This window comes from Gossypium arboreum, chromosome 6, assembly GCF_025698485.1.
Source record: "Gossypium arboreum isolate Shixiya-1 chromosome 6, ASM2569848v2, whole genome shotgun sequence".
NCBI classification, from domain to species: Eukaryota; Viridiplantae; Streptophyta; class Magnoliopsida; order Malvales; family Malvaceae; genus Gossypium; species Gossypium arboreum.
The window spans coordinates 67865352-67881626 of record NC_069075.1 but is presented as its reverse complement, the minus strand read 5'-3'; positions in this window follow the sequence as shown (position 1 = coordinate 67881626).

The window sequence follows — 16275 nt, the reverse complement described above, 5'->3', positions numbered from 1 at the left end:
ATTTTAACAACTTTTATAGAAATAAATATTTTCTATAAATTGTAAAAAAATACTACAATAAAGATAATATATATAAAATGAATCTCATGTCCAAGCATAAAACTCATCACCAAATTAAGATTTGAATTTTAAAGCACTTCAAAATTTTAAATTACTTGAATTACAAAATATATCTTTTGTAATTAATACTAATTCATGTTTTATTATAAATCTGATTTTAAAAAAATCTAAAATCTACAAAATATTATACGTACATATAAGTTTTCATTCTCATTGAGATAAAATAAATAGAGCAGAATAGGTTCATCTTTCATAACTAATACACTCCATGCTTTTTGTGAATGTTCCAATCATTAAGAAAAAGTTGTAAACCTCCATGATTCAATCACATCAAGAAAAATGCAACCAAAAAGCACTCTTGGCATGGATATGAATTTTACCTACCAACAAAAAATAATCTACAATCTTTTCACAAAGCTACAATAGTAAAGAACACGTATACAAAGCACAACATGTGAAATGATCAACCAACATTTATTCGGGTCAAGGAAAGTACATGAATCTTTCCAAACAAAGATAAGATGCAGGGCAATAGGGCAAAATTCAAAGCAAAAGTCATAATCTGTACCAACATAACAAAAATATAGATTGAACACAATAAATAAAACGCAGCAACCACCCCCACAATTATTTAATCATTTCGTATAAATCTAATTTGATTTATATCCCTAAAATTATAGGCTTCTAAAAACAACTTAAAAATTTGTTTGTCTTAGTTCTGGGAAGAGTTGTCGGCACAACGAATAACACAACTACAATAAAATAGCAATATAAGAAATGTTTATGCTATTTGGATTTAATTTACTTCTGTGGAGCTTTGTTTAGTGAACCAAACCACTAAAATCTTTATAGTACAAAGAATAATGACTTGAGCCCAACCCATTTCACTAAGTTGCAGCCTCACCTTGTATGATCTAGTTTGATTCGTACACTTTGCTCTCTCAATCACTTAGTAAGTGCTTTTCATAATTATCTGATAATGATAGAAGAACTCTTACATATTAATTCCCAATATGAACAATATTTTCTCTCAAAATATTATGCCTAATCTCTATATCAAACCATTCAACCATAACCCTTGATATAAGGTTCAATAGCCTTATATTCGATTTGAAACATGGGGCCTTCTTTCAACCATCTTATCTTTTCTTTTTTCAACATAAGATAATAGATAAAGTTTTTAAACATGAAATGAATCTTCCTTAAACTTTATTCTTTAAGTGAGATCTTCCCCTTGATGTGGAAACTTGAAGAGTCTTTATAGGATCCTATAATTGATTCAAATGAGAACTCTACGCTTGGTTCAGAAGACGATCGAATATAAAGCATCACATATGTTGCTGAAGCAACTCAAACAATCACTAATACATTTAAAACAAGTTTAAAGTCAAACAAAAATCATTTTAGGCATTAACATATCACTATAAATGACAATAAAGATCAAATGCCCTAATATAATGTTTTAGGGTTAAATACGATCAAATAAGGGGACACGTTTCGAATCCCAGGCCAAAATTCCAAAACAAGGAAGGATGTTTCGAGACACAGGGTCCATGTCTTTAGACTTGTGACCCCTGAAACCAGATTTTGACTATTGACTTGCATGTCTCGAGACTTAGTCCCCCATGTCTCGCGACATGCACCTAAAAAATGCATATTCACACAATTTTGTTCAACCTATCTCGTGACATGCTCAATATATTATGAGACTTAGGCCTAGAAATGCAATGTCATTTCAAGTCATGCAATCATGCCTCTAGGTTTTTCTAAACTTGTTTTGCATGTTACAAAAAGCATACTGATAAATTAATCAAACTAAAACATTTACATAACATATGAATTCATATTTAGTAATATACAAATTCATAATGTTGTCATGCTAGTAAAATGAAAAAACATATTACTTTATGCATACTTTTAGAAATTTCAACATAAAATCAAAATATGTATCTTAATGCTAAATAACCAAAAACAACATATAAGTCCAAAAAAAAAAAGTATCTCAAAGACAACTAAAGCCTAAGTACATGCTATAGTTTACTAGAAAGCGTAAAGGGTTTTACAAAAGCAAAATAGGTATTGAGACTTTGAATGTTGATGCTACTCAAACATAAAGTCCACCCTCAAATTACCTGTAACCTATGGATGAAACAATGATCCACACGCTAAGCTTTCCTCAAATGTTAGTGGCACTTTTCTAAAAATCTAATACATTTCTTAAATAAAAAAACATACTAAATAACAACATCATTAACTGATATTAAGTCATATAATTGATCCAACAACAATCACAATATAACATCCCATCAATAACCTCAATGAAACCACTATGAATGCAATCTTTGTAATTAACATCATATATATCATCCTCAAGATTTATTAACCTTATCACATAAAAAATTGTAATATTTTATTAATATTCAAATACCAATTCAAATTTTTCCCTATTAATCAAACAAGGAAATGTGAAATGAATACACACATAACCCCAAACACACTTAAAATATGCAATAGCGCCATAAATGGTAATGATACTTTGGTGAGTGTAATAACATGAATTCTAACTAAACACATCAAATATTGTAATGTGCAACAATATGCCCTCCAAGCAACACCACTACTCTTGGGCGTTTCAAGCTAAAGCTTTATTAACACTTATTCTGTGACATCCCTAATTTAACCCTAGTCGGGAAGTGGTTTCGGGACCACAAAACTGGGTCACAAAAACATTTAAATACCTTATTCCATGCCAAATATATGTGAAAATGCATGTGTGAATTTTAATTCTTTGATTTAGTTAAATTGAACGTGAATTGAAAGAAAAGGACTCATGTGAAAGGATTTAAATATATGTGGCTAATTTTAAGAGGTTAGTAAAAGAATGAAGTAAAATAGATGGAGTTGCATGTCAAATAGTCCATTCCCTAAGGATAGTGGCCGCCATGACAAGATTATGGGCAAAGGAACATGTTTCCAACATGTTAGGTTAGTGGTGTATGTAGGAAGCCATAAAATAAAAGCTAGCATTAAAGAATTGAAAAAAAATGATGAGCATGGATGCCCCCATTTGCCGTGAATTGAACAAGAAAAACAAAAAAAAAGTGCTCATCCTTTCTCAAATTTTTGTATTGCCGTGAGTAAGGGAGAGGGGGTTTGGAGAAGCTTGGCCATACTTGCAACTAGATTGAGGTATGTTTGATGTCATTCCTTAAGATTCATGCATGTTTTAGTTGTTAGTTTGAAACCTACCTAGCCCATGGCTTAGATTTCTTTGCTATTTGATGGAGATGAAGTTCGCCATGGAGGTTGTCTTTCTTGGTTGGTATTTTAATGTTGTTGTGACGAAGCATGAAGAGAAGTGAGATGAATGTTTAATAAAAGGAGATTTTTGTGCCATTGAGTTCTTGTTGTTATATGTGTATGTGCATGAGTATTCGCCATGCTATAGAATTCATGTTGCAAAATAATTAATGCTTAATGTGATATATAATAGTACTTGTGAATGAGCTTGAGAGTATCTAAATTATTAGTTGGAGGTGCCGAATGTGGTCTTGGATGAATTTTAAAGAACAAAGAAATTTTGGGTGACTATAGGTCAAGGACATTCGCCAAAGGCTTGTGTGCTAGCAAAGTCGGCCTAGATGGGGTAAATGTTAAGTGTTAAATGTTCATGAGATAAAATTTTGTGATTTGATGAATTAATGATGATGGTATAGTTGATGTCATGTATAAATATGTGGCAAGACGGTTAAACTAGTTAATTTATTGATTAAGCTCAAGAAGCTAGAGGTGGAGAATCAAGCAAAGACAAAGGAAAGAACATCGAGTAGCCGAGTTGGAACCATTTTACCCAATACAAGGTAAGTCATTAAGCATGTATTTGATATTGCTTAAATGATTGTAATATCTATGCAATTGTGTTTAATGAGAAGAAATATATACAAATGTATGTGTATGAAAAGATGATATTGTTGAACGTAAAAGAGATAGTGAAATGTGTAGGAAGTTTGCTTCGCACTAAGTGTGCGAGAAATAGATGTGTACGGTGATTTAGATTGGCACCGAGTGTGCGAGCTTGTAATGTATGGCACTAAGTGTGCGAGTTTGGACTATATGGCACTATGTGTGCGGGCTTGAATCACATGGCACTGAGTGTGCGTGATTGAGTATTAAGCACTATGTGTGCGAACTCTACACATATCTCCGATTGAATATTTATATGGAGGTGTGACTTTATCGAGATGAGTATGGACAGCGGAAAGAGTAAGTACCTTGAGTTCATGGCTAATAGATGCTATGTTCATGCTCGGGGTGGAGTTGGTAAGATTTAAATCTATGTGATGATTTCAATTGCATTACCGTAAATAAGGTATCGTGGAATAGATGAAAGTTCATTTGATTGCATGATTGTTGCGGAAATGAAATGATGTATGGAAATTGCTTCAAATATCCTATTGAATAGTATATGAAATGTAAATGTATGACTTGGTATGAGATTGATCCGAAAGGTCTAAGGAACTATGGTATAGTTCGGTATGGCTGGAACACTTGGCCTTGTTTCATTATTTCATTTTATGATAATTTTATTAATGGATGGTTGTGGAATGCTTATGACTTACTGAGTTATAAACTCACTCGGTGTTTTCTTGTCACCCATTTTAGGTTTCTTGGACTCGTCTCCTTTTGGGTGCTCGGAACCGTCAACGAAGCCATGTGAAAATGGCCTATGTGGTCGTTTGAGTGGGATGCTAGAACCTATAGCCACGAGTCTTAGAAACCTTAAATTTTGATAAGGTGGCCATAATTTGTGTCATGTATGATGGATGATTAGTAAGGCTAAGGAAGGATTCATGAAATTGGCATAGTCTACTGCAGTAACTGTTGCGGACAGCAGCAGTGATATGAGATCGAAAAATCACTAAAAATAGTAGAAGTGGAATTAATTGCTAAAAAAATTACGTACTCGAAGCTTGATGGGTCTATTTTCATATGGATGAAACGAAACGACCATATGAGCTGTATTTTAAGAGATATTCAAGATTTCGTGAGACAGGGCCAGAACGGTTTCTGGATTCTATGTTTCGACTTTGAAAATTTACCATAAATTATCCAGAAACAATTAGAAGTCATGCCTTATATGCATAGATTCCCCTTTGAGTCTAGTTTCATTAGAAACAAACGGCATGAGCATTGGAGCTCTGTACGAGATGATATCCAGGTCGTAATGCGCAAAGGTCAGTGTAGTCGAACCCCGAAACAGGGGTGACTTTAACTAATAAACTGTACCAATTGGCCCGACCAAAAATTTTAGAAATAAATCCACGGATGGATATATGAGTCTAAATTCGGGGAAAATTTACGGAACTGGTTTTCAAGTTCTGGAACTCGAGATATGATTTTTAAGGTGACAGGGACGCAGTTTGCCAGCTGGACTGGAAATGTGAAAAATAGTCTGTGTGACACATGAGAGTTGGTCTGAGAACCCCTCGTGTCCGACTCCGGCGACGGTATCGGGAACGGGGTGTTACATATTCATCCATTAAAACTTTACATTTTTTTAAGTAACTTGGTCAATGGAGAGACATGTAGGATTTAGTGCCCTAAGTGAAGTATTTTCATCTATGTATACTTGTATTTTTCAAACAAATTGGTTAAATAAAATATTTATTGATTACATTAATATTTATGTATTATCCTCAACAATTTTTGCACGCAAAATATAATGGAAGAAAATATTGGCTCACTAATTATCTAGCATTTAACTAATACTAAGTGCTATTACATAGTCAGATCGTAATACGAAAAGACATATTGTATTAGTAGATAAACCTAAACATGTCCTTAGTCTAATCGAAAATAAGCAAACCGATTAAAAGACTAGTAAATTATTTATCAAGACTAGGCACGAAGGCCCGAATACACGTCACCAGTATGATTGCTCTTCGGGGCCTAGCCCGGATACATCACTCTCAATTCTCATGTACATATACACATATAGCAATACCCATTTGTATATCATTTACATTACTTGAATACAAACACAACATGCTTATCGACCATTCAACTTCCAGTTCCATAGCCACATACAAAAATCACATTTATAGTCATAACACTCTTTCAAAATTGCATCGCTTATACACTTAATTCAATCCAAATCGAAATTCAAATACGAGTACATGATACGTACCTGATCAACTTAATAATTTAGGCATATCTAAGTGAAGTTATATCACAAATTCTCATAGTCAGAAGCTTGCTACAGCTCGATCGGGATCAAGATTCATTACAATACAGCAACCACATTTTAATAGTCAAAAATCATCACACTATCATTTTATCACTTTAAGGCATGTATAAATAGACTCACGCGTGCTACGTTAGTCCTAGAATCGACTAAACCGTAGCTCTGATACCAATAAAATTGTAACACCCGTACCGAGTCCGCTGCGGAGTCGGACACGAGGTTAACGGCTTAAACCATTCACTTTCACAGTCCATTTTAAAAAATTTTCCAGGCAGTTGGCTAACTGCGTCACTGTCACTTTAAAATCATATCTTGAGTTCCAAGACTCGAAAACCAGTTTTGTAATTTTTCCTGAAATTAGACTCATATATGCATCTACAAATTTTTTCTAGAATTATTGGTCAGGCCAATTAGTACAGTTTATTAGTTAAAGTCTCCCTGTTACAGGGTGTGACTACACTGACCTTCATAAATTACGACCTGGATATCTCCCTGTACAGGGATTCAATACTGATGCCGTTTGTTTCTATAGAAACTAGACTCAAAGAGGAATCTATACATATATGGCATGACTCCGAATTATCTCTGGTTAATTTACAATGAATTTCCAAAGTCCGAACAGGGAATCCAGAAACCGTTCTGGCCCTGTCTCACGAAAACTTAAATATCTCTTAACATACTGTTCATATGATCATTTTGTTACTTTCCTATGAAAATAGATTCACCAAGGTTCGACTACATAATTTATTCACTATTTAATTCCCTTTCTACTATTTTTAGTGATTTTTCACATTCATGTCACTGCTGCTACCAACATCTATTTTTAAGGTAAACTTTACCTATTTCATGATCCTCCATGGATCAGCTAGAGTTTGTCATACATATACCAAAAGTGATCATGAATGACCATTCCCATGGCTAACCGTTACCAACATTTCCATACCTCTTGACAAACAACATACAAACGATTATAAAGCTATGATCAAAGTATATCTAAGCCATTTTCGCATGGCTATCCAAATTTACACAAAACCGAAGGGTACATGACCTACAACAAAAGGGTAGTCCTATACATTAACCAAGATATCCTCTCACTACTAGTCTATTCTATACATGCCATAAGATATTCCAAAACATAGCAGTACCAAACAGTGGATAGTGATAGTGTGACTAGTTGCTGACGATCCCCGAGCCTGTAGCTTCCAAATGAGATCTATAAAACAGAGGAAACAAAGTACACTGAGTAAGCATTACAATGCTTAGTAAGTTTCAAGCAAGGTCAACAGATAACAATCAAGTTATAACATAGTTGTTCGTATTTTTATTTCACCCTTCCTTCGGGTATACCACCCCTTTATCCGAATATGCACATCTCATCATAATCATAGGAATAGTCTCATAGATTGCTCTCGTATACATCACATAACTACCTTATGGTTTAGTTTAAATCAAGCTCACATATAAACTTGGAGTACATACTGTTTAACCTTTCGCATTGCATATATTTATAAGCAATTCTTATTACGAAGTCTTACCGGACATAATCTCCACACGTAGTCATCGGGTCTTACCGGTCATAATCTCCACACGTAGTCATCGGGTCTTACCGGTCATAATCTCCACACGTAGTCATCGGGTCTCACCCGGAACATATTCCAAGTTTCATGTACATTTAATCACATGTTACAACATTCACATTAGCCATTCGGCTTTACCACATATGCATATCACACATATATTTTACATTAGCCATTAGGCCTTATCACATATATATACACTTTCACATTCACCACATCGGCCATTAGGCCTTATCACATATACATACACTTTCACATTCACCACATCGGCCATTAGGCCTTATCACATATACATACACTTTCACATTCACCACATCGGCCATTAGGCCTTATCACATATACATACACTTTCACATTCATCACATCGGCCATTAGGCCTTATCACATATACATACACTTTCACATTCATCACATCGGCCATTAGGCCTTATCACACATATGCACTTTCACATTCATCACATCGGCCATTCGGCCTTATCACACATATATGTATATCATACATATTTCATATTTTTCTTGTACATCAATTTCAGCAATAGCTTATAAGCAACTCAAATAGTTTCATCGAAGTTTACAACAAAATCACATATTCACTACAAGCAGTTTTCCTGACCAACAGTCACTAAGTTGTTTATAACTGGAGCTACAAAACTCAAAATCAATTGCCGTTAATTTTCCCCGAATGTAGACTCATGTATATTTCACCCATAAAATTTTCAGAATTTTAGGTTTGGCCAATCAATACCAGATTTTTCTTAAAGTTTCCCCTGTTTCACTGTTTGACTAATTTGACCACTCTTCGCTACGAATCAAATTTTTCATTGTACAAAATTCATAATGTGTTCTATTTGATTCCATTTGAAACTAGACTCATTAAGGAGTCTAAGCATATAAATCTTATCTTATAACCATTTTTGTACAAATTATAATGATTTTCCAAAAACAGAACAGGGATTCGGAGTCATTCCGACACTGTCCCATTACACTTTAAATATCTCTTTATAGGAAATTTCTTTGCTTCCACGGTCTCTTTTATAAGAAACTAGACCAACTAAGCTTCGATTACATATCTTGTTCAGCCTATAATTCCACACCAACAATTTATAGTGGTTTTCTAAAATCACGTTACTGCTGCTGTCCAAAGCAAATTATTACAATTTGCTCTTAAATTTCCAAGTCTAAACACCTATGAACTTACCATTTGAGTTTAAGACATATCATGGCCACATCATATCTTATCAAATCAACTCATTATGTCCTATTATGATTGAATTTACTCAACGATTAATCGCTTAAAACTTACCTCGAAGTGGTCGACGATTAGATGTCCACGGCTATTCGCTTACTTTCTCTTTTCCCCTATCCGACTTTGATCCTCTTTGCTCTTAAGCATAAGTAAAACAATAGATTGCTTAAGTACTTAACTAATATTATTCACTTAACAATCACATTTGGCAATCACCATTCAAATTCAACTCAATCACAACATGGCCAAATACACACTTCTCCTACTTCCATTCTAAACAAAAGTTTATCGAGCTTCCATCTTCATTTAACTATGTACCATTTAGAACTATCAATACTTTACACCCTTTAACAAATTATAATCAATTGCCAAATGCATCTTTGACAATTTAAATCACACAACTCAATTTCTTACAATTTAAGCTTAGAAATTTCTATTCATGAAAATTTTAGCAACATGGAGTCCATTAAACACTCCAAAATTTCATTTGAACAACAATTGTTCAACCTTCTAGCAAAATTTCAATCTGGACAGCAAGCATTATTTTCTTTTATTTCAAGCATGCAGCAGACCAATTTCTCCACATTTTACAGCACATTCAAATCAGCATTTACATGCTGGAACAATTTGTTTTCAAGCTGAAATTTCCAGCATCATTTATGCATTTAATTGTCAAATGGTTACGTCACTACTAACAATTGAAACTTAGTAAGATTAACATAATATTTTAGCTATTAAACTCAATTTATCAACCCCTAATCGGCATGAAAATAGAACCATTAATTTGTTCAAATTTTGGACAGCATAACGAAGGCACAAAATTGACGGTAGTAATTTTTTACAACTAATCTAAGAGCTTTTCTTTTCTACAACCCACATTCATGCCTTCCAACCACAATCCATCATCATTTTCTTTAAAACAAAGTTAAAGATAGAAGAGAGCTTGGAAAACTTACCAACTTAGGATACAACTCCTAAACAAGCTAAATCCTTAGTTTCCTTCAACATGCAAGCTGTCTCCATTTTTCTTTTTGTTGTAGCCCTCTTCTTCTTCTTCGATGTTTTACCGAGTTACTTGAAATTTCAGCTACCTAACTAGCTAAAATCATAGTTTTTCCTCCTTCTTGCCATCTTCTAAGCTAAAAATTAAAGCAACCCAACTTTCTTCTCCCTCCCCCAAGTCACGGCAATGGAGGAGCAAGGTGAGACAACTTTTTTTTTTTTCATCACCCCCTCTCTTTTCATTTCTTTAATACTAACCTCTTATATTATTCTTTCTAACATAACCCACTAACACAACATGTTTCCAACATGTTTCCACCCATAGCATGGCCGGCCACTATGCTTAATTTTGGGTAATTTGCCATGCAAACCCATCTTTTTCGCAACATGCATTATTAGGCCACTTTACATTTGCCTAGCACATTTCTAAATTTTCTCACATAAGTCCTATTTGATAAAATTCACTTACAATTAACAAAATTCAAACATGAAATTTTCACACATGCATATGTACATATAATGAGCATCAACTATAATGGTTAATTATTTTTATGACTCGGTTTTGTGGTCCCGAAACCACTTTCCGATTGGGGTCACTTTAGGGTGTCACAACTCTCCCCACTTTAGGATTTTCGTCCCGAAAATTTCTACCGATGCCTAGGTTAGGATAATGTCCTCTTATTGAATTATATCCACAAAGACATTAGCTCATTGATAGCAATTGTAATTCATTATTGATTTCGCATCGATCTATAAATTCATTTTCTTATCTTAAAACAAATACATAAACATTTCTACCAGTATGCACATATATCTCATTTCCTGGATTTCATAAGCAATAATCACTTAATTTAATTCACAAATGCATTTCAAAACATATAAATCACATATTAACATGTATAATTCATATCATTATCCCACATATTTGTAACCCACATTTTCATTCATGTATAAGTCAGTAACTTTGACGGAAAGTACACATATACTCAAACATCCCAATAAATATCCTTTATAATTCCATCATATCTCACTATTCAACTTAACCTCTTTCCAACAGAAAATCAACTTCCACATACCTGAACATTGAATTCATTTAGCACATTCAATCATAGTTAACGTTACCCGCATATAGTCGATTAGGCGTAAGCTTAATATAACACACTGGCATAAGATTTATTCTAGCGCATAACTCGTATATCCAAAATTATCAGCATTCATCAAAAATTCTTACAAACTTCCGAATGTCGAAACTTAATCAAAGTAATTTCTTGAACAAGATTAACAAAATAGTGTCCATTCAGCAATTAGCACATATAATTTCATATGCCGAGAATCTCATAGACTAAATCCATAACACATTTTCAACTAAGCACTTACGTGTACATAACGTAAATCCATTCCTTAACAACATATCCACACATTTTTTTTGTATCCACTTATAACAAAATTACAGCCGAGACAATAATCAATCATTAATTTATATCTATTAATCCCCGATTCAAACTCAAATCTGAATATCGATATCTAATTAAAATTCAACATCTAACTTCAATTCTACTTCTTAACATTAGTCAACTTAAGGAGCGTCGTACTTGTCTGAGTAAGTCATTTACTTAAAGCCATAGTCCAACTATGTTCTTACATGTTATCACATATTGAGTCGGTGCCATGTCCTAGACATGGTCTTACACAACATCTCAAATCAATGCCTTCGTCCCATTTAGGTCTTACATGAGTCTCATTTCACACACTTAGTGCTCTATTGAAAAACTCGCACACATAGTGCCTCAATTACTGATCTCGCACACATAGTGCCTCGATTACTGATCTCGCACACATAGTGCCTCGATTACTGATCTCGCACACATAGTGCCTCGATTACTGATCTCGCACACATAGTGCCTCAATTACTGATCTCGCACACATAGTGCCTCTGATCATTCGCACACGTAATGCCCATATTCATTCGTTATTACCCATTGAAAGGACTTAACCAAGTCTATAAAACATCATATATGTACACTTTTAAACATATCATCTCATTTAAGTTTGAATTAGTATAGAAATGAACACTTAAACTTTGCTCAAATTAAAGACGAAGCCTACTAGGCACGAAGGCGAATACACGCCACCAAGATGATTGCTCTTGAGGCCTAGCCGGATACATCACTCTCAATTCTCATGTACATATACACATATAGCAATACCCATTTGTATATCATTTACATTACTTGAATACAAACACAACATGCTTATCGACCATTCAACTTCCAGCCCATAGCCACATACAAAATCACATTTATAGTCATAACACTCTTTCAAAATTGCATCGCTTATACACTTAATTCAATCCAAATCGAAATTCAAATACGAGTACATGATACGTACTGATCAACTTAATAATTTAGGCATATCTAAGTGAAGTTATATCACAAATTCTCATAGTCGAAGCTTGCTACAGCTCGATCGGGATCAAGATTCATTACAATACAAAGAACCACATTTTAATAGTCAAAATCATCACACTATCATTTTATCACTTTAAGGCATGTATAAATAGACTCACGCGTGCTACGTTAGTCCTAGAATCGACTAAACCGTAGCTCTGATACCAATAAAATTGTAACACCCCGTACCCGAGTCCGCTGCCGGAGTCGGACACGAGGGGTTAACGGCTTAAACCATTCACTTTCACAGTCCATTTTAAAAAAATTTTCCAGGCAGTTGGCTAACTGCGTCACTGTCACTTTAAAAATCATATCTTGAGTTCCAAGACTCGAAAACCAGTTTTGTAATTTTTTCCTGAAATTAGACTCATATATGCATCTACAAATTTTTTTCTAGAATTATTGGTCAGGCCAATTAGTACAGTTTATTAGTTAAAGTCTCCCCTGTTACAGGGTGTGACTACACTGACCTTCATAAATTACGACCTGGATATCTCCCTGTACAGGGATTCAATACTGATGCCGTTTGTTTCTATAGAAACTAGACTCAAAGAGGAATCTATACATATATGGCATGACTCCGAATTATCTCTGGTTAATTTACAATGAATTTCCAAAGTCGGAACAGGGAATCCAGAAACCGTTCTGGCCCTGTCTCACGAAAACTTAAATATCTCTTAACATACTGTTCATATGATCATTTTGTTACTTTCCTATGAAAATAGATTCACCAAGGTTCGACTACATAATTTATTCACTATTTAATTCCCTTTCTACTATTTTTAGTGATTTTTCACATTCATGTCACTGCTGCTACCAACATCTATTTTTAAGGTAAACTTTACCTATTTCATGATCCTCCATGGATCAGCTAGAGTTTGTCATACATATACCAAAAGTGATCATGAATGACCATTCCCATGGCTAACCGTTACCAACATTTCCATACCTCTTGACAAACAACATACAAACGATTATAAAGCTATGATCAAAGTATATCTAAGCCATTTTCGCATGGCTATCCAAATTTACACAAAACCGAAGGGTACATGACCTACAACAAAAGGGTAGTCCTATACATTAACCAAGATATCCTCTCACTACTAGTCTATTCTATACATGCCATAAGATATTCCAAAACATAGCAGTACCAAACAAAGGGATAGTGATAGTGTGACTAGTTCTTGACGATCCCCGAGCTGTAGCTTCCAAATGAGATCTATAAAACAGAGGAAACAAAGTACACGGAGTAAGCATTACAATGCTTAGTAAGTTTCAAGCAGTGTCAACAGATAACAATCAAGTTATAACATAGTTGTTCGTATTTTTATTTCACCCTTCCTTCGGTATACCACCCCTTTATCCGAATATGCACATCTCATCATAATCATAGGAATAGTCTCATAGATTGCTCTCGTATACATCACATAACTACCTTATGGTTTAGTTTAAATCAAGCTCACATATAAACTTGGAGTACATACCTGTTTAACCTTTCGCATTGCGTATATTTATAAGCAATTCTTATTACGAAGTCTTACCCGGACATAATCTCCACACGTAGTCATCGGGTCTTACCCGGTCATAATCTCCACACGTAGTCATCGGGTCTCACCCGGAACATATTCCAAGTTTCATGTACATTTAATCACATGTTACAACATTCACATTAGCCATTCGGCTTTACCACATATGCATATCACACATATATTTTACATTAGCCATTAGGCCTTATCACATATATATACACTTTCACATTCACCACATCGCCATTAGGCCTTATCACATATACATACACTTTCACATTCACCACATCGCCATTAGGCCTTATCACATATACATACACTTTCACATTCACCACATCGCCATTAGGCCTTATCACATATACATACACTTTCACATTCATCACATCGGCCATTAGGCCTTATCACATATACATACACTTTCACATTCATCACATCGGCCATTAGGCCTTATCACACATATGCACTTTCACATTCATCACATCGCCATTCGGCCTTATCACACATATATGTATATCATACATATTTCATATTTTCTTGTACATCAATTTCAGCAATAGCTTATAAGCAACTCAAATAGTTTCATCGAAGTTTACAACAAAATCACATATTCACTACAAGCAGTTTTCCTGACCAACAGTCACTAAGTTGTTTATAACTGGAGCTACAAAACTCAAAATCAATTGCCGTTAATTTTCCCCGAATGTAGACTCATGTATATTTCACCCATAAAATTTTCAGAATTTTAGGTTTGGCCAATCAATACCAGATTTTTCTTAAAGTTTCCCCTGTTTCACTGTTTGACTAATTTGACCACTCTTCGCTACGAATCAAATTTTTCATTGTACAAAATTCATAATGTGTTCTATTTGATTCCATTTGAAACTAGACTCATTAAGGAGTCTAAGCATATAAATCTTATCTTATAACCATTTTTGTACAAATTATAATGATTTTCCAAAAACAGAACAGGGATTCGGAGTCATTCCGACACTGTCCCTTTTACTTTAAATATCTCTTTATAGGAAATTTCTTTGCTTCCACGGTCTCTTTTATAAGAAACTAGACCAACTAAGCTTCGATTACATATCTTGTTCAGCCTATAATTCCACACCAACAATTTATAGTGGTTTTCTAAAATCACGTTACTGCTGCTGTCCAAAGCAAATTATTACAATTTGCTCTTAAATTTCCAAGTCTAAACACCTATGAACTTACCATTTGAGTTTAAGACATATCATGGCCACATCATATCTTATCAAATCAACTCATTATGTCCTATTATGATTGAATTTACTCAACGATTAATCGCTTAAAACTTACCTCGGAAGTGGTCGACGATTAGATGTCCACGGCTATTCGTTTACTTTCTCTTTTCCCCTATCCGACTTTGATCCTCTTTGCTCTTAAGCTTAAGTAAAACAATAGATTGCTTAAGTACTTAACTAATATTATTCACTTAACAATCACATTTGGCAATCACCATTCAAATTCAACTCAATCACAACATGGCCAAATACACACTTCTCCTACTTCCATTCTAAACAAAAGTTTATCGAGCTTCCATCTTCATTTAACTATGTACCATTTAGAACTATCAATACTTTACACCCTTTAACAAATTATAATCAATTGCCAAATGCATATTTGACAATTTAAATCACACAACTCAATTTCTTACAATTTAAGCTTAGAAATTTCTATTCATGAAAATTTTAGCAACATGGAGTCCATTAAACACTCCAAAATTTCATTTGAACAACAATTGTTCAACCTTCTAGCAAAATTTCAATCTGGACAGCAAGCATTATTTTCTTTTATTTCAAGCATGCAGCAGACCAATTTCTCCACATTTTACAGCACATTCAAATCAGCATTTACATGCTGGAACAATTTGTTTTCAAGCTGAAATTTCCAGCAGTCATTTATGCATTTAATTGTCAAATGGTTACGTCACTACTAACAATTGAAACTTAGTAAGATTAACATAATATTTTAGCTATTAAACTCAATTTATCAACCCTAATCGGCATGAAAATAGAACCATTAATTTGTTCAAATTTTGGACAGCATAACGAAGGCACAAAATTGACGGTAGTAATTTTTACAACTAATCTAAGAGCTTTTCTTTTCTACAACCCACATTTATGCCTTCCAACCACAATCCATCATCATT